Genomic DNA, 27,486 nt, shown 5'->3' with positions numbered 1-27,486 from the left:
GAGTCGTTGGTAGGTCTTATCTTGGCCTAAGTGTCCGGCCAGGGGTACATCATGGGCCAGGCCCAGGAGGAGACTTCGGAAGCGCAGGGGTACCACTAGTACTCGGGCCGATCCCAACTCGGCCGACTTCTGTTCGCTGTACAGGAGGCCGTTTTCCCAGTATACCCAGTGGGTGCCAGTCCGGTCGCCTGCTGCTTCGGCCTCGGCCTGTTGTCGGGGTCCAATGAGGGACGGGCAGGTGGATTGTTCTTGGCAGAATTCTTCACGGGAGGGGCCCCCTTCGCAGTGCCACTGGGCCAGTTCTGGCAAGTCCCCGAGTTCGGTGAGGGATTCGGGGTCGGAAGGCACGGACCCTTCGTCGGAAGCGGTTGTTTCGTCCAGAAGAGTGTCGTTGGCCCCTGGTGGCGTATTCTGGACCTCGGGGATGGTGGCGGTGCTTAGCGGCAGGGCTTCTCCCCCCTCGGAGGGAGGCACTCTGAGAGTCATCGAGCGCGTGGTGGCGCATACCCATTCGGGTAGGCCCATCATCTCGAGATGGGCTCTTCGTTCCACTTGTCCCCACGGGGAGTTCTCAAGGTCGTTGCCCAGGAGGCAGTCCACGGGCTGGGAGGTTCGGACCGCCACCTTTAACTTGCCGGTGACTCCCCCCCATTCGAAGGGGACTAGGGCCATCCGGCTGAGGCTCTCAGAATTGTCTGATGATATGACAGGACAAAAGGCGCCAGGCAGGATCTGATCTTCGGAGACCAGGTGACAATGAACCGCCGTGACACTCGCCCCCGTGTCCCGGAGGCCCTCGACGCGGTGACCGTTGACCGTTACCTGCTGTCGGTATTTCTTCGTGTTGGCGGGCAGGGACGTTCCGGGGACCATCTCCCGGTCCCCTAGGGAGACCAAGGCCATGGCGGCTGGTTCCCATTCTTCGGAGTCTTCCATCTCTTCCCCCAGGGCTACGGAGGCCATCTGTCGAGCCGGCGGGGTTGTTGTGGCGGTTCGCTGGTACAGGGGACATTGAGGGTCGCTGGCATAGGGTCCGGTCTGTTGGCAGCGGAAACAGGTGATCCTCACTCGGGGCCCCGGCCTCCCTGGTGGCCCGGTGCTGGCCGGAGGTGGAGCTGGAAAGGGCGGAGGTTGTCCTCTGGGGGGGCTGAGCGGGGGTCCCCCCGGGAGTTCCCTTGGCCGGCCTTGATTCCCTCCACCTCTCTGGCGGGGGGGTCCCTGACTGTGGCGACTGTAGTCTCCCACGGGGTTCCGGGAGGCCCGGGTGTTTACCCACCGGTCAGCCTCGACGGCCAGTTTTCGAGGGTCTGTGAGTTTGCTGTCCAGGAGGTGCTGGCGCAGCTCTACAAAGCAGTTAGCGGACAAGTGTTCCCATGCGATTAGGTCGAACAGCTCCTCAAAGGTGGAGACCTTGCTACCCTTGATCCATCCGTCCAAGGCCCGGCTGTAAAAGTTCACGAACTCCACCCAGGTGGTACCGGGTATCTTCTTGCAGTCTCTAAACCGTTGCCGGTACATTTCAGGGGTAAGCCCATATCTGGCTACTAGGGCCTCTTTCATGTGACTGTAGGAGTTCATCACCGTGGAGGGCAGGTCCAGCAGGGTATCTCTCCCCTCGCTCAGGAACCGGCCCCACAGCCAAGCCCCCCAGTCTTTCTGCGGGACTCGGTGGGAGGTCATGGCGACTTCGTAGGCTTTGAACCATTGCTGAATGTCGTCGTTCTTATAGTATTCTTTCACCACATCTTTGGGGATGTGGACCTTTGGTTCCACGGTGGAGGAGATGGGTTGGGTTTCCGAGGGTCTGGCCTCCGCATTCTTAGCCTTGAGCTCGATTTCTTTTAGGCTACCTTCGTGCTCTAGTTGGAGTTTTCTTTCTTCGTGTTCTCTTTGTCGTTTCTTTTCCTCTAGTTCTCCTTGTAGGCGTAACTGTTCCACCGCCAGTTTTTTTTCAGCCAGTTTTAGCTCTCCTTCGATTTTTAATTTTGCTAGTTCTAGTTCGTGGTTGCGACCTCTTTCTCGGTCCGCTAGTTCCTCTGGGGATAGGCCCCCCTCGGGGGCGCCGTTCCTCCCCGGGGTGCTTCGTGGTTCGTTGGGAGGCTCTCCTTCTGTTTGTGTCCGGGGAGTTCCCGCCTCGACCCAGGTTTTTAATGCCCCCTGGAAGTCCTCTTTCGTGCTTAGTCCGGTGGTAGCGATTCCAAAGTCTTTGCAAAATTGTTTCAGTTCTCGGTGCGTATAAGATTCTAACTGGTCCTTTTGGAATGTCGTACTCGGGTTGGTGCCTGCGGCACCTAGGGAAGTTTCTCCTTCCATTTCTTCTTGGTAGTGCGTAAGCCGTCTACTGCACGATCTCTAGGTGTTGGCTCGGATCCCGTCGCCTGCCACCAAATGTTGGAAGGCGTTCTCCGGGGAGGCTACGGAATGCGCTCCCGACCACCCGGAGGCCCACCTTACCCAGAGTTAGGCCGAGCAAGAGCGGGGAGGCCCTTCCTGGAAGGGTCTCGTACCTAGGATCGCACACGCTGCGCTTACTCTCTCTTCGGATAGAGGGACACCACACAGTAATTCGTTGTAAGACAATATGCTTTTATCGGTAGTTGTCAGGGATCTTTATGATCCGGCAGGCAGGTGCAGAATTAATGCCACAAGCGGCAGCGATCTCGTGATGAGGGAAAAAGGGGTAGCGGGACAGTCTTTGAATCAGTGTCTCTGCGAGGTATCCGGCGCACTGCTCTCAATCCTCGAGCTGAGGGGATGTTGCTTCTCTCGGCAATCTCTGCCGATTCTCTTGGAGGAGCGGGCCGCGAGTCACTCAGAAGGCACCGGAGGTTCGTAGTTCGGGGAGCCGCGACGGCGTCAGCAGGGCTCAGATGGTTCAGAGTTCGGGGAGCCGCGACAGCGTCAGCAGGGCTCGGATGGTTCAGAGTTCGGGGAGCCGCGACAGCGTCAGCAGGGCTCAGATGGTTCAGAGCTCGGGGAGCCGCGACAGCGTCAGCAGGGCTCAGATGGTTCAGAGTTCGGGGAGCCGCGACAGCGTCAGCAGGGCTCAGATGGTTCAGAGTTCGGGTAGCGTTCTTCGGTTCGGTGAGCGATCGAGCCGCGACCAGGTCAGCAGGCTCTCGTCAGTCCAGGTCTTCTCTGCTCTCGCCCCTTCAGCACCCCTTGTTATACTCCCCCTCCTCTTTGAAGTCCGGGTCCTCGCGGAGAGGGGTCTGGTGCCTGGGGGGCGGTGTGCCGGGGTTTCCTGTCGCTCGGCCCTTTGATCTATTCAGGTGGGTCCGGGAGGGACTCCAGACACCCAGCGGTCGAGGCGCCTGCTCCCCGGGGGCCTGGTGGTCGATCGAAACCTCCCTCAGGGGATAGACCAGAGGTGTGACAGGGTCGGCGCCTCTCGGTCTGGTTTGGGGGGGTTTCGCTCTCCCTCGGCCGGGCATGCGTGTTGGGGATCTGGTCGGCCCTCGGGATGTTAGCCCACGGGGGCCGGAAGGCTGTATCAACGAGGTTCGGCGTGGTCGCAGAGTAACTTGCTGGTCGGGAGGGCCCACGCCACGAGGCCGGTCTCACAGTCAGCTAGGTATCCCTGTTGTTCAGTGTACAGCAGGGCATACAGGGTCAGCTAGGTATCCCTGTTGTTCAGTGTACAGCAGGGCATAAAGGGTCAGCTAGGTGTCCCTCTTGTTCAGTGTACAGCAGGGCATACAGGGTCAGCTAGGTATCCCTCTTGTTCAGTGTACAGCAGGGCATAAAGGGTCAGCTAGGTGCCCCTCTTGTTCAGTGCACAGCAGGGCATACAGGGTCAGCTAGGTATCCCTCTTGTTCAGTGTACAGCAGGGCATAAAGGGTCAGCTAGGTGTCCCTCTTGTTCAGTGTACAGCAGGGCATAAAGGGTCAGCTAGGTGTCCCTCTTGTTCAGTGTACAGCAGGGCATTCTGTTAGATGGATGAAAGGTAAAACCCCAATGCTGCGACCTGAGAAAACAGTTTATATAAAGAAGCCTGTGAAACAAGTTAAAAAGAATGGTGTATAGTTCTTTCACGGTCTCATTTTAGAACTGATGCATTTTCAATATTATATTCACCAAAGCCATGATTGCTGCTTTTTTATTTGAAGCAACTAACAACCATTGACAAAGCCAATAGTCCTGGCTTGTTGTTGGTGTAATGATACTTGCTGTATTATATATCTGGATGCAATGACAGAAACAACATAATACCAGTCAGGCGGAACACTATGCTAAGCACATATTTTTAGCCTGGGGGTTTTAAGCCACGCCCTTAATTACATCGAAGTCCCCCTTTGAAGAGACCCCCCAGTTTTTTTTACCCCGCTTAAAGCCCTGGAAACAACACCATGTCACCGTCACCTCACGTCCTGGCACTGTGCATCATGCATGACTTCTAAGTTTTCAGATTGGCTATGTGCAGGGGCATAGTGTACCCTCCCCACCCCTTGCTTTAGGAACTACAGCGAGGTGAAGTTCTTGATGGGCCTCTTCTGTCTGCAACTCTGCAGACAAGGGCTCAGCTCATAATGTGAAAAGGTGAGTGAGTAAATAAGTGAAGGGATGTGTGAATGGCTGGATGGATTAGTGAAAGGATGAATAAAAGGGTGAATGGATAGATAATGAAAGAAAGGATAGATGAGTGAGTGAGTGGAAGGATGAGAGAAAAGGTAAATAGATGGATGTATGGGTGGAGGGGTGGATGAATAGGTAAAAGGGTGGATGGATGAGTGAAAGGGTAGATGATGGGCAAGTGGATTGGTGGATGGATGAGTGAAAGGACGGGTGGATTGATGAATTGATAAGTGAAAGGGTGAATGGATGGATGAGTGAAAGGGTAGATGTAAGGATTGATGAGTGAGTAAAAGGGGGTTCGATGGACAAAAGGATGGATAGATGAGTGAAGAAGTGAAAGGGTGGATGGATGAGAGAACAGATGTATGGATGAGAAATAGGGTCAATGGATGGATTCATGGATGGATGAGAAGATGGGTGGGTGAAAAGATGGATGTATAAGTGAAAGGGGGACGGAGAGAGAGAAAGGGAGGATGAATGACTGAAAGGGTGAATGAGTGGAAGGATAAGTGACTGGGTGGATGGATGAGTAAGTGAAAGGATGGCTGGATGGGTGAAAGGGTAAATGGCTGGATGGATGAGTGAATGGATGGATGGATGGATGGGTGGAAGAGTGGATGGATGAGTGTACAGATGGATGGGGTGAAAGGGTGGATGGATGAATAATGGATGGATGAGTGAAAGGGTGGCTGGAGGGATGGATGAGTGAAATGATGGATGGAAGGATACATGGTGGATAGGTGTGCAAATGGTTGAATATGTTTGTATATAGATGGGCACACAGATGGAAGGACAGAATGAATGGTGAAAGACTGAATGATAGATAAAAGAATGATTACATCTTGTAGCACCCAGTCAGTCAGTCAGTCAACAATAGCTTTATTCGGTTAATAATTAAAACCATCAAAGCATACACAAAATTTCATTTGCAAATAGTTACATTTGAAAATAATTAACAACGGAGTTTCAAACAATATGCAGTTCACAAATATACATAAGAACGTGTTTGAACAAATAATTGGCGAATATTGACATTAAAAAGTAAGGCAGGCCAAAATTTATAAAACTATTTCATGGTTTCAAGAGAAAAAGATAAAAAGGCCCAGTCTCGGACTATCAAACATACTGAAAAATAGGACTAGGATATATTAAACTACATTCGATTTCTCCTTCTAATAGACCCCGAAAGATAGCTGGCAACTCCGAAACAGACAACATCTGTAGCAAGATTACATCTTGTAGCACCCATTATCTTAAGTAACACTTCCTATACATTGACTTTCACGTTTATATGAGTTATTGTCTCTATATGATGTGTGTGTGATGTAACGCACTCCGACGCCCTGCCCTACATACTTGGGATGAGTAGCCCTATAAAAGAAATTAAATACGCATGAGAGAGAGTCTATGTGAAGATGAGGAGCACCATTGGAGGGTGGTAGCAAGGCCGGATTGCCAGACCGGGCATTGGGTGTTTCCCTGGGAGGAAGGGGGGGGGGGGTTGGGTCTGGGACTGGCACTGCAAAGTTCCTTGTATATCCAGTAGTTTTCAATCAACAATAAAAGCGGCCCCACTTGTATTCTGCTGGAGCGAGATGCGAGTTTTGAATCGTCTAAGGTAGCAAGCTGCGGGTATACTGAAAAACCGTGAAGTGCACAATTGTCTCAACCGAATATAAACTTCTTTTGACTTGTACTGAAGTGGTGTCTATTTACTTGCTTTTATACTATTGCGCGACCTCTGATATGTCTGTAAAACTTACCTTTTGACCTCCTGTCCTGAATTTTTGTCCTGAATTTTGACCCTTTGTCCTGAATTTTTACACTCACCGTCCTGAATTTGCACCGATGCCAGTTGGTCACCCTACTCTGTGTCCTGCGCCCTGAGAGAGCTGTGCACCATTCAATACAGCTTCCCCTGGGCGCCGCCCCCCCCAGCTGTGCACCCGTCCGCACAGCTCCTCCTGTGCCCTGGCTTCCTCGGAGAGCTGTGCAGAGCTGCAGAGCTGCGCACCCCTCTGCACTGCTCCCCCTGTACCCTGGCGCCCTCCGAGAGCTGTGCACACCGGGCTCAGCTCGTGGGATCATTAGGCAGGTAGGTGCAGTAAACGAGCTCTGAGCGCCGCCAGAAATGCTGATTTCAGCACAACGACCCAGAATCCCACTCGCCTCATTTGCATCAGAATAGTTAGAGCAGCAGCGATAGGCGGGGCGGCTGTGCACGCGCAACCTTCATTAGCATATCTGCGAGGGTGGAGCCGGCGGGGAGTGGGGGGCAGAGCCCACTGAAGGGTGGAGCCTGCAGGGGACAGGATGTGCCGCCTGCTCCTGACTAGCCACACTACATCAATCATCCACAGACACACACTACCCTCCTAGTGACACGGTGTTGCTTCTCTACTAACACCCCCCCACCCCATCACTTTACCCGAATCCCACTTATTTATTCCATAGTTAATAAACAACATTACTTCTTCTGATTCTTTTTACCTCAGTATTTAAAGTTTAAAATGATTACAATTCTACCAATGACAGAAGTGATTAAAACAGTTCAATGTTAGGGAACAAAAGGTCACTGAGCAGCTGTAACTGGTCGGCCCTTGAAGGTAAAGTGCCGGACTCAGTGTTTAATTTGTAAAACAAAAAATGCCGGTGCCCACAATCGTGTTCAGAGGCCCGTGGGCAGCACTAGTAAACGCCGGGGTGCCACATGCCAGGGGCTGATGATCGGTTTTAACACATCTTTTTATTGATACTTTGAATACAACAGGTATTTCGAAACATAGCAGTGTCATATCTCACATTATAAATACTCGCCATTTCCGGCCCCTCCCCCATTCCCCGCCCTCATTACCTGGTTGCCCTGTCGTTGGTTCCTGTGGGTGCCACTTCAGCTCCAGAATCGGCAAGGTCCTGGCACAGCTGACCTCTGTAGGTATTTCAGTGGCGGCTCCCCTGCTAAGGCGGAGGAGCGTCGCGCCTCTGTAGGTATTTCAGTGGCGGCTCCCCTGCTAAGGCGGAGGAGCGTCGCGCCTCTGTAGGTATTTCAGTGGCGGCGAGCGCCGCTCCTCTGTAGGTATTTCAGTGGCAGCTCCCCTGCTAAGGCGGAGGAGCGCCGCGCTTCTGTAGGTATTTCAGTGGTGGCTCCCCTGCAAATCAGTCTTGCGCACTTCACATCAGTGGCGGCTCTAGGCTCATAGTGGCCCTGTGCAGGGAGCGTAGGTAGGGGGCCCCGGAAGAGGGGTTCCGGGCAGGGCAGAGCTCAGGAAGGTGTTTTAATAAAACGTCCAGGGAAGACCTGGCTTGGCAGTTCAGGCTGGACTGTTCCCATAAGGAACAGGGTCATGACTGATTTGCATATGGCTGTGTCTGAACTGGGGTGGCGAAGTGAGCTAAAGAACGATGATGGATTCAACCCAGATCTGTGACTAGGGTTGAGTGTCTGAAAAGTTTCAGCACTCCGCCCATCATCTCCTTGTGTTCGCCCTAAATTGGCATGGTATGCCCAGACATGGGTCCTATGCTCACTTTGTCACTGGATTCAAGCTAGCCTGGCTGATGAGGGGTGTTAGCCCTAAACCGGTCCCAGGATGCTTGTTTCTGGTCCAGGGAAGACCTGGCATGGCTATTCGGGCTGGACTGTTACCATGAGGAACAGGGTCCTGATTTGCATATGGTTGGGTCTGAACTGGGGTGGTGAAGTGAGCTAAAGAACAATGATGGATTCAACCCAGATCTGTGACTAGGGGTGAGTGTCTGAAAAGTTTCAGCACTCCGTCCATCATCTCTTTGTTCCACTGACATTCCAGGGCCTCAGGTATGAATCCACCTCAGTTGGATTAGGAAGTTGCTCCCTTCATACATATGGCTGTCCAAAGACCATGACCACAGGGGTGTCACACAGGCCCCTGCAGCCCCCCTCCCCCCGTTGCGGGGGCCCCCTCAGCATAGTACTCTGGTAGAGAGATCTCCTAATTGAGCCTGGAGGAGGCCCCTCCACTTCCCTTGCAGGGGACACCCTCAAGTTTCGTTAAGCTACTTCATGAGCAGCCAAGGCCAACTCCTGGATGTATGTGGTACACTATGACACATGTAATGACACACAAACTGAGACTCTTGACCGAGCTATATATCTGTAAGGCTGCAGAAACTAGACACAAAACAACAACAAAATTACATTCTGGGCCCAGGGTCCGACCCATCTACAATCCCTTCCCTTTAATGGTATCACGCTAAAGTACAAGAACATTGATTGATATAGACACTGTTATCCTACGAGAGCTATGGGAGCTTGAGAAAGTCTCAGACACTTTCACTTCTCTGACATTCTCCTTGGTGCTTTACTGATATTGCCTAGACAATAGCTTGGGACAGGAGTACACCTGGTGCTATGATCTGTCTACTTTTTTTGCCTTGGCTTCTCAGTGACCACAGATAAAAATTCTATATTCAGAGGTATGAAGCCTCTGTTGAGAAAAGTACTGTATTGGGGGGAAATACATAATTGTACATATTGTTTGAGGCAAAAAATATACGTACATTTATATATTAAAATTGGGATATTGGGCGTTGTGTATACCAGTGAAAGGGTGTTCTACATATACAGGGATACATGGATTCTGGAAAATATTCTGGGATACTGGACAAATCATTTATGTTGAGCCAGAATTTTTTAATATTTTATCCTTGGTCCATTAACAGGGTCTGATATTCTGACTGATTATTGACCCAATTCATTTTATATTTCAGTTATACTAAGGAAGCTGATTGCTTTCATACATTTATGTAGCAGATTAAACACATGAATGTCACAGGCCAGGAGAGCCTGACCCCAAAATCTCAATTGCAAAGTCCCGTCACTGCTTCTAGCACAAAGGTCATTAACTAAAGAGAGCATTGTGCCTGATATAAGAATGTCCCAATAAAATGAGTTAATGTATTAAAAAATCAGCACAAGATTGTCACACGTTAATTTCCCAAACAAGCCACAATTCTACAAAGCACTTTCATTTCCCTTCAAATAAAAGGTCCAGTTTTCTGCTATCCTGCACCACACGACATTAACTCACTCTGCTTTAAAACACTTTCCACCAGGGTAAAATGTTTTCAGATGGAGAAAAAACACATGTGGATTTTTACATTGGGTCAAATTTCCGCAGTGCTAAAGACTAGCTATGTAAAGTTACTCATTAGTAAAATAAGAGTCGCGTAATACGCCCCGTGGTTCAGCTGGTGGCCTGCAGCTGTTCCACTGCTGGAAATAGTGGTGATTTCCAACAAGCAGTGACTCTGCTTCGGTTCGTTCGAGTATTTGCAGATGTTCTATTTTTAAAATCATATTTATCGTTTTATAATAAATAAATAAATGCACACATCACTGACATCATAGAGACAGCTTCACGATAAAGTGAATCGAGTCGGATACATCACGTTGTTTCTTGCTCTACCGTAGAACCCGTCAATGCGACTCTACCTACAGACATTAGGGTTGAGAAACATGCCCAGTGTCGGACTTACCACATATACCGTCTGCAGCAAGCACAGATCCATGCAGTCCCCATACCGCGTAGAACGCCTCTATAGCATGTCTATACAAGTTCGAAACTGCCCCCAATCTCAGAATGTGGGCCACTTTTATAGCCGTCTAGTTCACTATTGGGGGACACTTTTATTTTGGTGCCTGGGCCTATTGTCTATCCCAATCCGACCCAGGACAAGCCACTGTACCCACCGGATAGCTTGGATCACTCAGTATGCTTGATACCATTGCGCGCCTCCTCCCCCTGCTCCCCCGCCCGCGCACACACGGCGCGTGCGCGGCCCGCCCTCGCACAAGTGACGAGCCTCAGCAGAAACCTCGGGCACCGTCTGCAAAGACCCCCGTTAGACCCGCAGAGAGCCCCAGAGGCGAGGGAGCGTCGAGAAACCGGCCACTCGGGTTTAACAGGAGGCCGCCTAATCCCTGCCAGGGGCCGCCACGAACATGTATTGTATCCGATTCCTCGTGGCGGCCCCTGGGGTTTGGCGGCCCTGTGCAGGTGCACAGCTTGCACATGCCGCCCTAAGGCCGCCCCTGTTCACATGTTCTCCAAGGAGGCTGCATTGCAACATATGTGGTGAACATGCCCAGGCCTCCAGTCAGTGTCTGAGCGCCGAAAAACAGCACTCAGACCAATCACAACACTGCTAAGGCAGCGTTGTTATTGGCTGACTGGGAGCCAGGGTGTGCTTCCTGTTGAGGCCGAGCGAGGGAGGACTGCGGAGGAAAGACGTGGCGAGGTAGTGGCGAGAAGGTACATTTTTATTTTTTTATACCTGCTTCCCCCAGCGTCCTACCCCCTCCCGCCCAGCCTCCGCCTCCCTACTTCCGATCCATGCCAGTCGCTTCTTGGTATTCTAGTCCTTCCACATGTTGCCCCATTTCTGGTGACAACCTCTACCTTCATCATACAACCCTCTCCGTCATCATACAACCCTCTCCGTCATCATACAACACTCTCCGTCATCATATACCAGTCCATGTCACATTTCCGAGCCTCCAGGCCAGCAGTCTGTTCGGTGCTCCGTGCTTTTGCTATATTTCTTTTTGCCACTGCCAGACCCAGTGCAGCGTCGAACACCACCCAATGTGCAGACTCACACTGCTCACTTCCACTGCCCTCTGGGAGCTATGCAGGGTCACACACCCCTCCACAGTGTTCCTGTACAGTGCACAGAGCTCGTCAGGGTCGCACACCCCTCCCCTTGAAGACTCACATTGTCTCCCCTCCAGTACCCTCTAGGAGCTGTGCAGGGCCGCACACCCCTCCAAACAGCTCCCACTGGCGCCCCCAAGAGCTGTGCAGGGCTGTACACGCATCCACACTGTTCCCCTCCGGTGCACAGAGCTGAATTTTGACCCTTTGTCCTGAGTTTTTACACTCACCGCCCTGAATTTGCACTGCTCCCCCTGTGCCCTGCGCCCTCGGAGAGCTGTGCAGCCCTCAGTACAGCTCCCCCTGTGCCCTGCACCCTTGGAGAGCTGTGCAGAGCTGTGCACCCTTCAACACAGCTCCCCCTGGCGACCCCCACCCCAGAGCTGTGTAGAGCTGTGCAACCCTCCGCACAGCTCCCCCTGTGCCCTGCGCCTTCGGAGAGCTGTGCAGAGCTGCGCACCCCTCTGCACTGCTCCCCCTGTGCCCTGCGCCCTCGGAGAGCTGTGCACCCCTCCGCACAGCTCCCTCTGTGTTAGGGTGACCAACCGTCCGAAAAATTTCACGGACAGTCCGTAATTTGGACCTCACGTCCTTTGTCCGTGAGGATCCCTTTTACGGACGCCTTTTGTCTGTAATTTTGGGAGGTGCAGGGAGCAGAGCTGTCCCCCTGTGAGAGGCCTCTGCTCCCTGCTGGGGGGCCCCGCACTCTTCCTGGAGCACAAGAGCAGCCCCACCCGCCCAGTGTCACTCTGTGTGGGGCTGATTGCCACATACTGAAGAGGAAGGCGGGGCCAGCATCGGCCCCGCCGCCATTATGGTGGTCGGCCGTGCCCCCCGTATCTTGCCCGTCTCATTGGCCCCGCCTTGGCTAGGGGCCGTGCCCCGGAAGCGATTGGATCGCTTTCGAGTCATGGGAGGCTCCCCCGCGCCCCGGAAGTGATCCGATCACTTCTGGGGCGTGGGGGACCCTCTGGCACAAACCAGTTTCATCTGGTGGATGGGACATCCCTTTTAAGCCGGGGGGAGCGCGAAGTGCAGTCTCTTGCTCTCCGCTCCCCTCGGCAGCACACCCGTCGCGTGTGCCCCCTCCCTCGGGAGGATATTTAACCCTTTTTTCTTTTTTGCTTCCTCTGCAGGCCTTTGAAATTGACGAGCGGGAGAACGCGTACGCATTAAGGCTGCAGTTGTGAAATTGACAAGCGAGATCCCGTCGAAGCCCTGTTTTGTATCACGCATTGCGAGGGACCGCGGCGACGCTCGAGAGAGGGCAGAGCTTTTTTCAAAGAGATTTACATGGGCGAATTTCAGCCGGAGCGAGCAAGCGAGTGCTGGTCTCTGTGATCACATCGGGAGGAGCCCACGAGGGTGCCTGAGGACACATACAGGGTCTGTGTGAGACCGGCCTCGTGGCGTGGGCCCTCCCGACCAGCAAAGTACACTACAACCACGCCGAACCTCGTGGACACGGCCTTCCGGCTCCCGTGGGCCAACATCCCGAGGGCCGACCAGATCCCCAACACGCATGCCCGGCCGAGGGAGAACGAAACCCCCCCCAAACCAGACCGAGAGGCGCCGACTCTGTCACACCTCTGGACTCTTCCCCGAGGGAGGTTTCGATCGCCCACCAGGCCCCCGGTGAGCGGGCGCCTCTCCTGCTGGGCGTCTGGGGTCCCTCCTGGACACATCTGAATAGATCAAGGGGCTGAGCGACAGGAAACCCCGACACATCGCCCCCCAGGCACGAGACCCCTCTCCGCGAGGACTCCGGACTTCAAAGAGGAGGGGGAGTATAACAAGGGGTGCTGAAGGGACGAGAGGCAGAGAAGACCTGGACTGACGAGAGCCTGCGGACCTGGTCGCGGCTCGATCGCTCACTGAACAGAAGAAACGCTATCCGAACTCTGAACCAACTGAGCCCTGCTGACGCCGTCGCGGCTCCTCGAATTCTGAACGATCTGAGCCCTGCTGACGCCGTCGCGGCTCCCCGAACGCTGAACCATCTGAGCCCTGCTGACGCCGTCGCGGCTCCTCGAATTCTGAACCATCTGAGCCCTGCTGACGCCGTCGCGGCACCCGAACGCTGATCCATCTGAGCCCTGCTGACGACGTCGCGGCTCCCTGAACTACGACCCTCCGGTGCCTGCTGAGTGACTCGCGGCCCGCTCCTCCAAGAGAATTGGCAGAGATTGCCGAGAGAAGCAACATCCCCTCAGCTCGAGGATTGAGAGCTGTGCGCCGGATACCTCGCAGAGACACTGATTGAAAGACTGTCCCGCTACCCCTTTTCCCATCATCACAAGATCGCTGCCGCTTGTGGCATTAATTCTGCACCTGCCTGCCGGATCATAAAGATCCCTGACAACTACCGATAAAAGCTTATTGCCTTATAACGAACTACTGTGTGGTGTCCCTCTATCCGAAGAGAGAGTAAGCGCAGCGCGTGCGATCCTAGGTGCGAGACCCTTCCAGGAAGGGCCTCCCTGCTCTTGCTCGGCCTAATTCTGGGAAAGGTGGGCCTCAGGGTGGTCAGGAACCCATTCCGCAGCCTCCCCGGGGAACGCCTTCTAACATTTGGTGGCAGGCGACGGGATCCGAGCCAACACCTGGAGATCGTGCAGTAGACGGCTTACGCACCACCAAGAAGAATGGAAGGAGAAACTTCCCTAGGTGCCGCAGGCACCAACCCAAGCACGGCATTTCAAAAAGACCAGTTAGAATCGTATACGCACCGAGAACTGAAACAATTTTGCAAAGACTTTGGAATCGCTACCACCGGTCTAAGCACGAAAGAGGACTTCCAGGGGCATTAAAAACCTGGGTCGAGGCATAAACTCCCCGGTCACAAGCAGAAGGAGAGCACCCCAACGAACCACGAAGCAGCCCGGGGAGGAACGGCGCCCCCGAGGGGGGCCTATCCCCAAAGGAACTAGCGGACCGAGAAAGAAGTCGCAACCACGAACTGGAACTAGCAAAGCTAAAAATCGAAGAAGAGATAAAACTGGCTGAAAAAAAACTGGCAGTAGAACAGTTACGCCTACACGGAGAACTAGAGGAAAAGAAACGACAGAGAGAACACGAGGAAAAGAAACTCCAACTAGAGCACGAACGTAGCCTGAAGGAGATCGAGCTCAAGGCCAAGCGGGCGGAGACCCGACCCTCGGAAACCCAACCCATCTCCTCCACCGTGGAACCGAAGGTCCACATCCCCAAGGATGTGGTGAAAGAATATTATAAAAACGACGATATTCAGAAATGGTTCAAGGCCTACGAAGTCGCCATGACCTCCCACCGAGTCCCGCAGAAAGACTGGGGGGCTGGGCTGTGGGGCCGGTTCCTGAGCAAGGGGAGAGATACCCTGCTGGACCTGCCCTCCACCGTGATGAACTCCTACAGTCACATGAAAGAGGCCCTGGTAGCTAGATATGGGCTCACCCCTGAAATGTACCGGCAACGGTTTAGAGACTGCAAAAAGATACCCGGTACCACATGGGTGGAGTTCGTGAACTTTTACAGCCGGGCCTTGGACGGATGGATCAAGGGCAGCAAGGTCTCCACCTTTGAGGAGCTGTTCGACCTGATCGCATGGGAACACTTGGCCGCTAATTGCTTCGTAGAGCTGCGCCAGCACATCCTGGACAGCAAACTCACAGACCCTCGGAAACTGGCCGTCGAGGCTGACCGGTGGGTGAACACCCGGACCTCCCGGGGCTCCGTGGGAGACTACGGTCGCCACAATCAGGGACCCCCCCGCCAGAGGGGCGGAGGGAACCAAGGCCGGCAAAGGGAGCTCCCGAGGGGATCCCCGCTCAGCCCTCCCAGAGGACAATCTCCGCCCTTTCCAGCTCCGCCTCCGGCCAGCACCGGGCCACCAGGGAGGCCGGGACCCCGAGGGAGAATCACATGTTTCCGCTGCCAGCAGACCGGACACTATGCCAGTGACCCTCAGTGTCCCCTGTACCAGCGAACCACCACCACAACCCCGCCGGCTCGACAGATGGCCTCTGTAGCCCTAGGGGAAGAGATGGAAGACTCCGAAGAATGGGAACCAGCCGCCATGGCCTTGGTCTCCCTAGGGGACCGGGAGATGGTCCCCGGCACGCCCCTGCCCGCCAACACGAAGAAGTACCGACAGCAGGTGACGGTCAACGGTCACCGCATCGAGGGGCTCCGGGACACGGGGGCGAGTGTCACGGCGGTCCACTGTCACCTGATTTCCGAGGATCAGATCCTGCCTGACGCCTTTTGCCCCGTCATCTCATCAGACAATTCCGAGAGCCTCTGCCGGATGGCCCTAGTCCCCTTCGAATGGGGGGGAGTCACCGGCAAGTTAAAAGTAGCGGTCCGAACCTCCCAGCCTGTGGACTGCCTCCTGGGCAACGACCTGGAGAACTCCCCGTGGGGACAAGTGGAACGAAGGGCCCACCTCGAGATGATGGGCCTACCCGAGTGGGTATGCGCCACCACGCGCTGGATGACTCTCCGGGCGCCTTCCTTCGAGGGGGGAGAGGCCATGCCCCTGAACACCGCCACCATCCCTGAGAGCCAGGATACACCACCAAAGGCCGATGACCCTCTTCTGGACGAACCACCCGCTCCCGGCAAAGAATCCGGGCCTTCCGACCCCGCAACCCTGACCAAACTCGGGGACTTGCCAGAACTGGCCCCGTGGCCCTGCGAAGGGGGCCCCTCCCGTGAAGAGTTCTGCCAAGAACAATCCACCTGCCCGTCCCTCATTGGACCCCGACAACAGGCCGAGGCCCAAGCAGCAGGCGACCAGACTGGCACCCACTGGGTATACTGGGAGAACGGACTGCTGTACAGTGAACAGAAGTCGGCCGAGTTGGGATCGGCCCGAGTACTAGTAGTACCCCTACGCTTCCGAAGTCTCCTCCTGGGCCTGGCCCATGATGTACCCCTGGCCGGACACTTAGGCCAAGATAAGACATACCAGCGACTCGTCACCCACTTCTACTGGCTCAAAATGCGAGCAAATGTGGAGGCCCACTGCAAGTCCTGCCCCACGTGCCAGGCCAGCGGAAAGAGTGGGGGCAAGCGCAAGGCTCCGCTCCAGCCCTTCCCCGTCGTCAGTACCCCTTTTTAGCGGGTAGGAATCGACATTGTCGGACCACTGGACCCTAAGACCGCCCAGGGCCACCGGTTCATCCTCGTCCTGGTGGACCATGCCACCCGTAACCCCGAAGCCATCCCTCTCCGCACCGTAACGGCCCCCGTGGTGGGCCGGGCCTTGATGGGGATCTTCTCCCGCATGGGGTTCCCCCGCGAAGTCGTGAGTGACCGGGGGACGAACTTTATCTCCCGATATATGAAGTCCCTCTGGCAGCAGTGCGGAGTATCATACAAATTCACCACCCCGTACCACCCCCAAGGAAACGGCCTAGTCGAGCGCTTTAACAAGACACTGAAAGGGATGATCATGGGCCTCGAGGAACCCCTACGCCAGAGGTGGGACGTCCTCCTCCCATGCCTCCTGTTCGCCTACCGGGAGGTCCCCCAAAAATCCCTGGGGTTCAGCCCATTCGAACTGTTATATGGACACCCCGTCCGAGGACCCCTGAGCCTGGTCAAAGAGGGGTGGGAAACAACCCCCCGGGGGACCTCTCCAGACGTGTTCCGATACATCCTGGCGCTCCGCAGCCAGACCCGAAAATTCAGGGAACTCGCAGAAGCAAACCTCGAGGCCAGTCAAGAAGAGATGAAGCGCTGGTATGACCAGAATGCTACGCTGGTCGAGTTTCAGCCAGGCCAACAAGTCTGGGTCATGGCCCCGGTGAGACCCTGCGCTCTCCAGGATAAATGGACTGGACCCTTCAAGGTGATCGAGCGGAAGAGCCAAGTCACCTATCTCATCGATGTGCAGTCCCCGCGGAACCCCCTCCGGGTTCTCCACGTGAACCGCCTCAAGCCCCACTTTGTGCGGACCGAATTAAGTCTACTCCTGGCCACCGACGATGGGACCGAAGAAGACACCGAGCCCCTCCCAGACCCCCTGGGGGCGAAGGAAACCGATGGATCGGTAGAGGGAGTGAGACTGTCGACCGCCCTCACAGCCCAACAGACCGACGACTGCCGCCAGCTACTTGGGCAGTTCGCGGATCTCTTCTCCCTGACCCCCGGGGTCACCAGCTGGTGTGTCCACGACGTGGACACCGGAGACAGCCCGCCAGTGAGACATCGGGCCTACCGGGTCCCTGATCGGGTCCGGACCTGCATCCAGACCGAGGTGGCAAAGATGTTAGACCTTGGGGTGATTGAACCCTCCGACAGCCCCTGGGCCAGCCCGGTAGTCCTGGTTCCGAAGGCGACTACCCCGGGTGTTGCCCCCGAGCTGAGATTCTGCGTGGACTACCGAGGCCTCAATGCGGTCACCCGAGCAGACGCTCACCCTATCCCCCGTGCCGATGAACTCATTGACCGCCTTGGGGCCGCCTGCTACCTCAGCACCTTCGACCTGACCAGTGGGTACTGGCAGATTGCCCTCACCGAGGGAGCCAAGGAGCGCTCCGCCTTCTCCACCCCGGATGGGCACTACCGCTTTAGGGTGATGCCGTTCGGAATGAAAAATGCCCCGGCCACCTTCCAGCGGCTGGTGAACAGGGTCCTGGCCGGACTAGGGGGGTTCAGCGCAGCATACCTTGACGACATAGCGGTCTTCAGCTCCCAATGGACCGAGCACCTCCAGCACCTCCGTCAAGTCCTGCTGGCTCTACGCCGGGCCGGCCTCACCATCAAAGCTAGCAAATGTCAAATTGGGCACGGCTCCGTAACTTATCTGGGGCACCAGGTGGGGAGTGGACAGGTCGCCCCCCTCCAGCCGAAGATCGACGCCATCTTGTCCTGGGAACCCCCTACAACCCAAACGGAAGTCCGAGCCTTCCTGGGCCTCACCGGCTACTACCGAAGGTTCATTAAAAACTATGGCAGCATCGCAGGCCCTCTCACAGAACTAACCTCCAAAAGACACCCCAAGAAAATACACTGGACTCCCACCTGCCAGAAGGCGTTCGACACCCTAAAGGCCGCAATGTGCGCGGCTCCAGTACTCAAAGCACCCGACTACGCCCAGGAGTTTGTGGTCCAGACGGACGCCTCGGAACACGGCATCGGGGCAGTCCTCTCACAATACGACGACAAAGGCATAGATCAGCCCATAGCCTTCATCAGCCGAAGGTTGCTGCCCCGGGAACAGCGGTGGAGCACAATTGAACGTGAGACGTTCGCCGTAGTCTGGGCTCTCAAAAAGCTACGGCCCTACCTGTTCGGAACACACTTCCGAGTGCAAACAGATCATCGACCCCTGCGGTGGTTGATGCAGATGCGAGGGGAAACCCCCAAGCTGCTACGCTGGTCCATCTCTCTCCAGGGGATGGATTTCACTGTGGAACATCGCCCCGGGACTGACCACGCCAACGCGGACGGCCTGTCCCGATTCTTCCGCTTCAGCGAGGAAAACTCCCAAGTGGATGGGTAGTTCTCCCCGCCTTTCAGCTGGGGGGGGCACGTGTGAGACCGGCCTCGTGGCGTGGGCCCTCCCGACCAGCAAAGTACACTACAACCACGCCGAACCTCGTGGACACGGCCTTCCGGCTCCCGTGGGCCAACATCCCGAGGGCCGACCAGATCCCCAACATGCATGCCCGGCCGAGGGAGAACGAACCCCCCCCAAACCAGACCGAGAGGCGCCGACTCTGTCACACCTCTGGACTCTTCCCCGAGGGAGGTTTCGATCGGCCACCAGGCCCCCGGTGAGCGGGCGCCTCTCCTGCTGGGCGTCTGGGGTCCCTCCCGGACACATCTGAATAGATCAAGGGGCTGAGCGACAGGAAACCCCGACACATCGCCCCCCAGGCACGAAACCCCTCTCCGCGAGGACTCCGGACTTCAAAGAGGAGGGGGAGTATAACAAGAGGTGCTGAAGGGACGAGAGGCAGAGAAGACCTGGACTGACGAGAGCCTGCGGACCTGGTCGCGGCTCGATCGCTCACCGAACAGAAGAAACGCTATCCGAACTCTGAACCAACTGAGCCCTGCTGACGCCGTCGCGGCTCCTCGAATTCTGAACCATCTGAGCCCTGCTGACACCGTCGCGGCTCCCCGAACGCTGAACCATCTGAGCCCTGCTGACGCCGTCGTGGCTCCTCGAATTCTGAACCATCTGAGCCCTGCTGACGCCGTCGCGGCTCCCCGAACGCTGATCCATCTGAGCCCTGCTGACGAAGTCGCGGCTCCCTGATCTACGACCCTCCGGTGCCTGCTGAGTGACTCGCGGCCCGCTCCTCCAAGAGAATCGGCAGAGATTGCCGAGAGAAGCAACATCCCCTCAGCTCGAGGATTGAGAGCTGTGCGCCGGATACCTCGCAGAGACACTGATTGAAAGACTGTGCCGCTACCCCTTTTCCCATCATCACAAGATCGCTGCCGCTTGTGGCATTAATTCTGCACCTGCCTGCCGGATCATAAAGATCCCTGACAACTACCGATAAAAGCTTATTGCCTTATAACGAACTACTGTGTGGTGTCCCTCTATCCGAAGAGAGAGTAAGCGCAGCGCGTGCGATCCTAGGTGCGAGACCCTTCCAGGAAGGGCCTCCCTGCTCTTGCTCGGCCTAATTCTGGGAAAGGTGGGCCTCAGGGTGGTCAGGAACCCATTCCGCAGCCTCCCCGGGGAACGCCTTCTAACAGTCTGCATTCCGGCGCTGCTGGGAGCCAAGCGGGTTAGAGCCTGTTGCTCACCTGCCTTGCTGGGCTAGCCAGTATTGAGGCTCCAGTAGCGTGGGTGCTGTGGCCAGTCGTGTTTCCTCCAACAAACAAGTGGTAACAGTGTGCAGGGTAGTCATGCCTCCCAAAGTTAAGCGCGGCGAACGGCGCCCCAATATTGCGAATGTGTTAGACGCCCTGATGAGGAAGATTCGGGAAATGGATAGCACCATGGCGCAGCTGGCGGACAGGCTGGATGCGCAGGAGGGGTCCTCGGGGAGGTCACGCAGGGACGCTTTACCCCCAAGAGAAGCTTTCCCGCCCCTGCCGAAAAATAATAGGGCAAAGAAGGTACCACAGGTTGTCCCTGGGAATGGTGGGTGCCCAATTTTGCCTGTAGTGCCCGCGTCCCCCAGCCCACCAGTGAGCGAGCCTTCACCCGTAGATCCGGTGGGTGGGCCTGTTCCCGTGTATTGCTTCCGTGTCCTGCGATGCCCATTATTGCGCCACCAGCACCAGGGAATCCTATCCTCACGCTGGGGGTTCCAGTGCCAGGGGTGCCCAATGTTTCGTTACCTGTTCCCCCCGCACCCGGGGGAGTACCAACACTTCCAACTGATTTTGTCTCCAGCTTAGCAGCCGTGCTTCCCTGGCTTGGGGGCATGGGGTTGAATTTGAGTGCGGCGGGTGTGGCCGGGGCGGACGCATTGGAAAAGGCAAGACAGCTAATTGACCAAAGCAAGCTTAAAGAAGTACCATTGGTCGTTGCCCCAAAAGAAACTGCGGGACCCTCGCATGGTAAGCCACAGACATTGCCATTGTTGGTCATGGGCGAATCGCGCCCATCTTATGAATCTCTTTCACGCCATTTGTCACAGGAGGTTAAAGAGAGAATTTGGAAGGGGACATATATTGACATTTTCTCACTCTTAATAGATGAGGTTGAGAGGGAAGAAATGAGGAGAAAGAAAGATTATATGCCCGCGCGTGAATGGGCGAATGAGATGCTGAAGTACAGGGTGGAGGAGAACATCAGGCATTGGATGCTGGCGTACAATATTTACATGGCTGTGATGACGGAGCGTTTCCCAGAGGAGGCGCCCGCAATGTCTTGTTACTTGTCTAGGATCAGCACGGCGCAGGCAACAAAGGGGGGCACAGGGTGGTTGGATTATGACAAAAAATTCAGGCGCATCAGGGCATCTGATCCAACACTAAAATGGAATCAGGTGGAGGGGATAGCTTGGTTGGATCATTTGGGCGGTCTGACAGCAGAGCCTGCAAGGGACCCGCCAAGACCGCAGCTCTTTCGGTCGTTCCCCCCAGCTGCACCAGGTGGGGGGGCTGGGAAGAAGGGATGCTGTTGGGATTTCAATAGGCGCACCTGCGATAGGGCACCAGGGACATGCAGATTTAAGCACGCGTGCAGTTTCTGTGGCAACTCAGGGCATGGGAAGGCAAAATGTCTTAAAAAGCAGAGGGATAGGGGGGCCAAAAAATTGGATTGAAGGTGTTTTCAGCAAAGCTAGGTCCCCGATTCTTCTGCACGCAATGATACCCTGGTTGAACAGATACAAATGCACGTCCACAGCGAGGATGCTGTTGGAGGGTTTCAGGGAGGGGTTTAGAATCCCGGTGGCGGATTTTGTGGATCCCTCCGTTTGCAGGAACCAATTGTCGGTCACTCAGAACGCTGGGGTGGCGGCGGCCAAAATTGAGAAAGAATGTAGATTGGGCAGAGTGGCGGGCCGTTTGACAAGATTCCCGTGCATAACTTTGTGTGTTCCCCCCTGGGGGTAGTCCCAAAGAAGGAACCAGGAGAATTCAGGCTAATTCACAATTTATCAGCGCCAAGGGGGCAGTCGGTGAATGACTCCATTGATGAAGAATTCTGCTGTGTGCGTTATGCATCTATTGATCAGGCAATTGAACTCTTGAGGGGATTGGGACTGGGGACAATGATGGCTAAATCGGACATAGAATCTGCTTTCAGTCTGCTGCCCGTTCACCCGAGCGATTTTCACCTACTTGGTTTCCAGTTTGAGGGCAAGTTCTTCATGGACATGTGCATGCTTATGGGGTGTTCGGTGTCGTGCGCATATTTTGAAATGTTTAGTACTTTCCTAGAATGGTCTTTCAGACAAGTGTCGGGGCATAGGCATGTGCTGCATTACCTGGAAGACTTCCATTTTCTGGGGCCACCAGGGAGCGCGGTGTGTGGTCAGGCGCTGGAGCAATTCTGTGCATTAATGAAGAGTTTTGGGGTGCCACTAGCACAGGGAAAAACCGTTGGACCATCCCCGGTCATAGAATTCCTGGGGATCGAGCTGGACTCAGATGCGGGGTGCTCACGGCTTCCCGCTGATAAAGTGATCAGGTTTGGAGATTCACTGAGGCAATGTCTAGAAACCAAAAGGGTAACGTTGCATCAGCTGCAACAAATGGTAGGGCAGCTAAATTTTGCATTACGTATCATACCAATGGCACGTCCTTTTTCGAAATCCATTGCACAAGCAATGTCAGGCCTTCAGCAGAAACACCACCACACCAGATTGAGCGAGGAGGTCAAGCAGGATATGCGTATTTGGTTGACATTTCTGTGGGACTTCAATGGCTCTGTCCTGTAGCCCGGCCCAGTCACTTCTTGCGCGGAGTTGGGTTTAATGACAGACTCCGCGGGCAGTGAGGGGTTTGGCGCCATTCTGGGCACTCAGTGGGTGGCGCAGCGTTGGCCGGCATGGTGGATGGACGCTGGACTCACGGCAAACATTGGTTTCCTGGAATTGTTCCCCATCTGGGTGGCATTGTTCGTCTGGCCGGAACAACTGGGAAACAAAGCAGTTGTTTTCTGGTCCGACAACATGACAGTAGTGGAATGCATAAACAACCAGTCAGCAAAATGTAAAATGATCCTACATTTAATAAAGGAGATAGTTTTGAAATGCTTGCAGTTGAATCTTCAGTTTAGTACGAAACATGTCCCGGGGGTATTAAATCACGCCGCTGACGCATTGTCTCGTTTCAAGATGCAGGTTTTCAGATCTCATCTCCCGGGAGCAGCACCACACCCAACGCCTTTCCCCGAACAGCTCTGGCAGATTGGTGCCCCCACTTACCGGACTTGGTGGCAGCGAGCCTAGCGCCAGGAACAAGAAAGGCATACGAAGGGGCGTTTGGGGCATACTGCAATTTCTTGAAAGACCAGGGGGGGGGGCATTGGGCGGATTCGGCCGGGGTGTGCTCTTACTTGCAAACCTTGCGGGATGAAGGGCGGACAGTGGGGTCTGCTAGAAGACACATGGCAGCCATTTCATTTTTTGCACAAATGAGCGGCAGGCGGGATCCTACTCAGGCATTCGTAGTGCGCAAAGCATTGAAGGGTTGGCAGCGCTTACAGGGGCCTGCGCCTGACACTAGGCACCCGATAGGTCTTACTACCTTGGCATCAATCCTGGCTGCGCTAGAGCAGACCTGCACTACCGTGATGGAATGCTTATTGTTCAAGGCAGCCTTTACCTTGGCCTTCTATGGTGCCTTTCGAATAGGGGAATTGGTGGCTAAGAATAAAAGGGACCTGGGGGGAGGCCTGCAGCTTGGCGACATACGCTTCCATAACGATGCATTGCAGGTTACCATTCGGCGATCAAAGACAGATCAGGAAGGGAGGGGGCAGGTAGTGTTTCTCCGGCGGGCAACGGGTAACCCCTGCTGCCCGGTGTTACATATGGAAGCCTTTTTGCCATACAGACCAAGTGACAGGGGGGGCCCATTGTTAATGCACACGAGGGGGACCCACTGACAAAGTTTCAATTTAAACGAGTCTTGGATATGGCGGTAGGCAGGGTGGGGCTGGACCCCAGTGTTTTTGGAACACATTCCTTCAGAATAGGTGCCGCCACCGAGGCGGTCGCACGGGGTCTTGGGGAAGGGGATGTTCGGAAGATTGGGCGGTGGGCCTCCAACTGTTTTAGGCGCTATGTGCGAGTCGATATGTTATGACATTTTATGACAATGGTACTGATGGCACTATTTTCTTGTTTTATTGTCAGTTCCCTCGGCCTGTCACTCAGGAAGAGAGACAGCGACACCCCACCAAGAAGAAGACACAGTCAAGACAAGAGTGAATTCCCCGAACGCAAAGTTGGAACGTCATGCGTGTGTTTTTGGCCATTCGTATGTTTCTCATCTAAGTAATTTTTTCATGGCAGGAAATGGGGCAGCGCGCGCAAAGCGGTTAGGTGTCAGGGTTTCCTTTTTTGGGCACGGTGGGCTGCGTTTTGACAGGTTCAGAGAACGGATAGGTCACATGCTCGCTTCTTTGGGCACTCCCCCCGACGCTATAATTTTGCATCTGCGTGGTAACGACTTGGTGCACCTAAATAGGAGGATCCTGATTGAAACTGTGCTGTCAGAGTCAGCATGGCTGGCCAGGCGCTGCCCCGGTACGGTTATTGTGTGGTCACACATGATACCAAGGCTTCAGTGGCGGGGAGGGGAATCAGTGAAGGCTCTCAATCACTCGGTCCAGAGGATTAATAATAAGATAGACAAGCTGTTTAGGACCCCCAGATTGCAAGTAATTGCTCATGGGTGCATAAAAGGGGACGTCTGCTACTTGCGAGATGGGGTGCACCTTTCGCGTTTGGGGAATGAGTTATTCCTGGGCAACATTTTAGCTTGGCTGGAACGATTTCAATGGTGAGTATGACCTTGGGTTTGGGGGGGGGGGCCTGATAGTCGGTCTACTATGCAGGCCTGTGCGGTAAGGTCATCGGTTGGACAGACTAAATTGACTAATCTTTTGGGGCGCCTTATTAAGTGGGGCGCCCAGAGGGGAGGGACATGTGGCTCTCACCAGACTCCAGGGGCAGTTACAACCGGTTGGTTGGAATGGTGCGGGGCCAAAGGGGGGTTACGCTTTCCATTGGCTGGTTGGCCACCCCGCACGCGGGCGTAAGTAAGCTGCGCTGTCTGCATGGCCCCTTTATGGAGTAAGTCTTGAACGTATGGGGGTTGCCTGGGGGAAAGTACTTCCGGGTCAGCTGGGCCCCCTGCGCATGCGCACTCTGGTTGGGGTGCGCGGGACAATCTGGATTAAAGGGGGAGGGGCCAGCGTGTTGACCTTGCCGTAGGCCCAAAGGAATATGCAGAAATGTGATCAGCAATATGTTTAGACTAGGATAGGAACATTATGTATTAGAGTTTTGTTAAAGCTAGGAATGAATCAAATGTACCGAATCCTGTCTTGGCATTTCTGCGTAATTGTATATTTGAGTATAACTATGTGTGTTTGTTAATAAATACGATCAGGGGTCAACGACCCCCTATTCCAAACAAAATGTTATATTGGTTTTTGTCACAGTAGAGGGAAGGAGGGGGCGGTAGGCCGTACCGGACCATAGAGGAAGGCGGGGCCAGCATCGGCCCCGCCGCCATTATGGTGGTCGGCCGTGCCCCCCATATCTTGCCCGTCTCATTGGCCCCACCTTGGCTAGGGGCCGTGCCCCAGAAGCGATTGGATCGTTTCCGGGTCATGGGAGGCTCCCCCACGCCCCGGAAGTGATCCGATCACTTCCGGGGCGTGGGGGACCCTCTGGCACAAACCAGTTTCATCTGGTGGATGGGACGACCCTTTAAAGCCGGGGGGAGCGCGAAGTGCAGTCTCTTGCTCTCCGCTCCCCTCGGCAGCACACCCGTCGCGTGTGCCCCCTCCCTCGGGAGGATATTTAACCCTTTTTTCCCCACCCACCATCCCTGAGATAGAAGTTTGTTGAAGCAAAGTATGGTTGATGTGTTTTTTCCACAGGGTGTCAATTATGAAGAGAAGTTGAATGTAAATGCCTTTTTTGTCGTGTTGTAGGCGGTATTCCGGGTCGGGCGGTAAGGTCATCGGTTGGACAGACTAAATTGACTAATCTTTTGGGGCTCCTTATTAAGTGGGGCGCCCAGAGGGGAGGGATATGTGGCTCTCACCAGACTCCAGGGGCAGTTCAAACCGGTTGGTTGGAACGGTGCGGGGCCAAAGGGGGGTTACGCTTTCCATTGGCTGGTTGGCCACCCCGCACGCGGGCGTAAGTAAGCTGCGCTGTCTGCATGGCCCCTTTATGGAGTAAGTCTTGAACGTATGGGGGTTGCCTGGGGGAAAGTACTTCCGGGTCAGCTGGGCCCCCTGCGCATGCGCACTCTGGGTGGGGTGCGCGGGACAATCTGGATGAAAGGGGGAGGGGCCAGCGTGTTGACCTTGCTGTAGGCCCAAAGGAATACGCAGAAATGTGATCAGCAATATGTTTAGACTAGGATAGGAACATTATGTATTAGAGTTTTGTTAAAGCTAGGAATGAATCAAATGTACCGAATCCTGTCTTGGCATTTCTGCGTAATTGTATATTTGAGTATAACTATGTGTGTTTGTTAATAAATACGATCGGGGGTCAACGACCCCCTATTCCAAACAAAATGTTATATTGTTTTTTGTCACAGTAGAGGGGAGGAGGGGGCGGTAGGCCGTACCGGACCATATGACAATGGGGCAGTCCCGGCTGTAAAAGCATGTGGTGGCCTCCTCCTGCCTCAGTGTACCAGGAACAAAATAACTTGTGTTCAACCATGCTAATAGATTTGGAAGGTCCTTACAGTGCTGGAATAACGCTTGAACTGGGCGTCTCAAGGGTAATTCCTCTTTGAGACCGCCCTTTGATGTGAAGGCGATTTCACCGCCCCGTACACTTCTTGAACTATATTTTTCGTATGCGCTCCCTGTGCTTAAAGAAATTTCAACGTGGAGGTATGAATTATTTCCACCTCGCGAGGTAGGTTGCACATTGGGCGAATTTGGCTACCAAAGAGCAACTTTCGCAACCCCTGAATGCTTCCATCAATCTACGAAATAAGCAATCACGTCAAAAATTGGGCCCCCAACAAAGTTGATGAGCCTTCCGAATACAATTACAGACCCCAGTCACAGCCCTGCAGAGAAGCCCTTTGATTCCGATGGGCTTTGAAACGCGTTGGCCCTGATTTAACCAACAGGGGATCACCTTTTTAAACTAAGTAGCAATTGGTGATGTTCTATTGCTAAAACTAAAATATCCCCTTTGGATGGTGCCCTGAGTTTGCTCTATAGGGTTTCCTTTGCGATGTACTGTTGTCGACTGGTAGCAATTTGAATTTGTACATATGTGTTTAATTTTGGATGTTTATAATTTAACAACTTGTCTCTCTGTGTGAACTTTGTATCGTATTATTACGTTCAATGTGAATGTGGTATTGTTAATTTTTGTAATTTGTGAAGGAAGTTGTGTAATTTGTTAAGTGTTGTCCTTTTGTACTAAATATTATTGAAACTAATCGAAAACAAAAGCAAAAATTCAATGATTAAATGATTGGATCAAATTAAGAAGGATTTTGGTCCGAGTCTCTTTAACTGATGACAGCATATCGAAAGGGTCAGCTAGGTATACCTCTTGTTCAGTGTACAGCAGGGCATACAGGGTCAGCTAG

This window comes from Triturus cristatus, chromosome 5_1 (assembly GCF_964204655.1).
Source record: "Triturus cristatus chromosome 5_1, aTriCri1.1, whole genome shotgun sequence".
Taxonomy (NCBI): Eukaryota; Metazoa; Chordata; class Amphibia; order Caudata; family Salamandridae; genus Triturus; species Triturus cristatus.
This window is presented reverse-complemented; position numbering follows the sequence as displayed.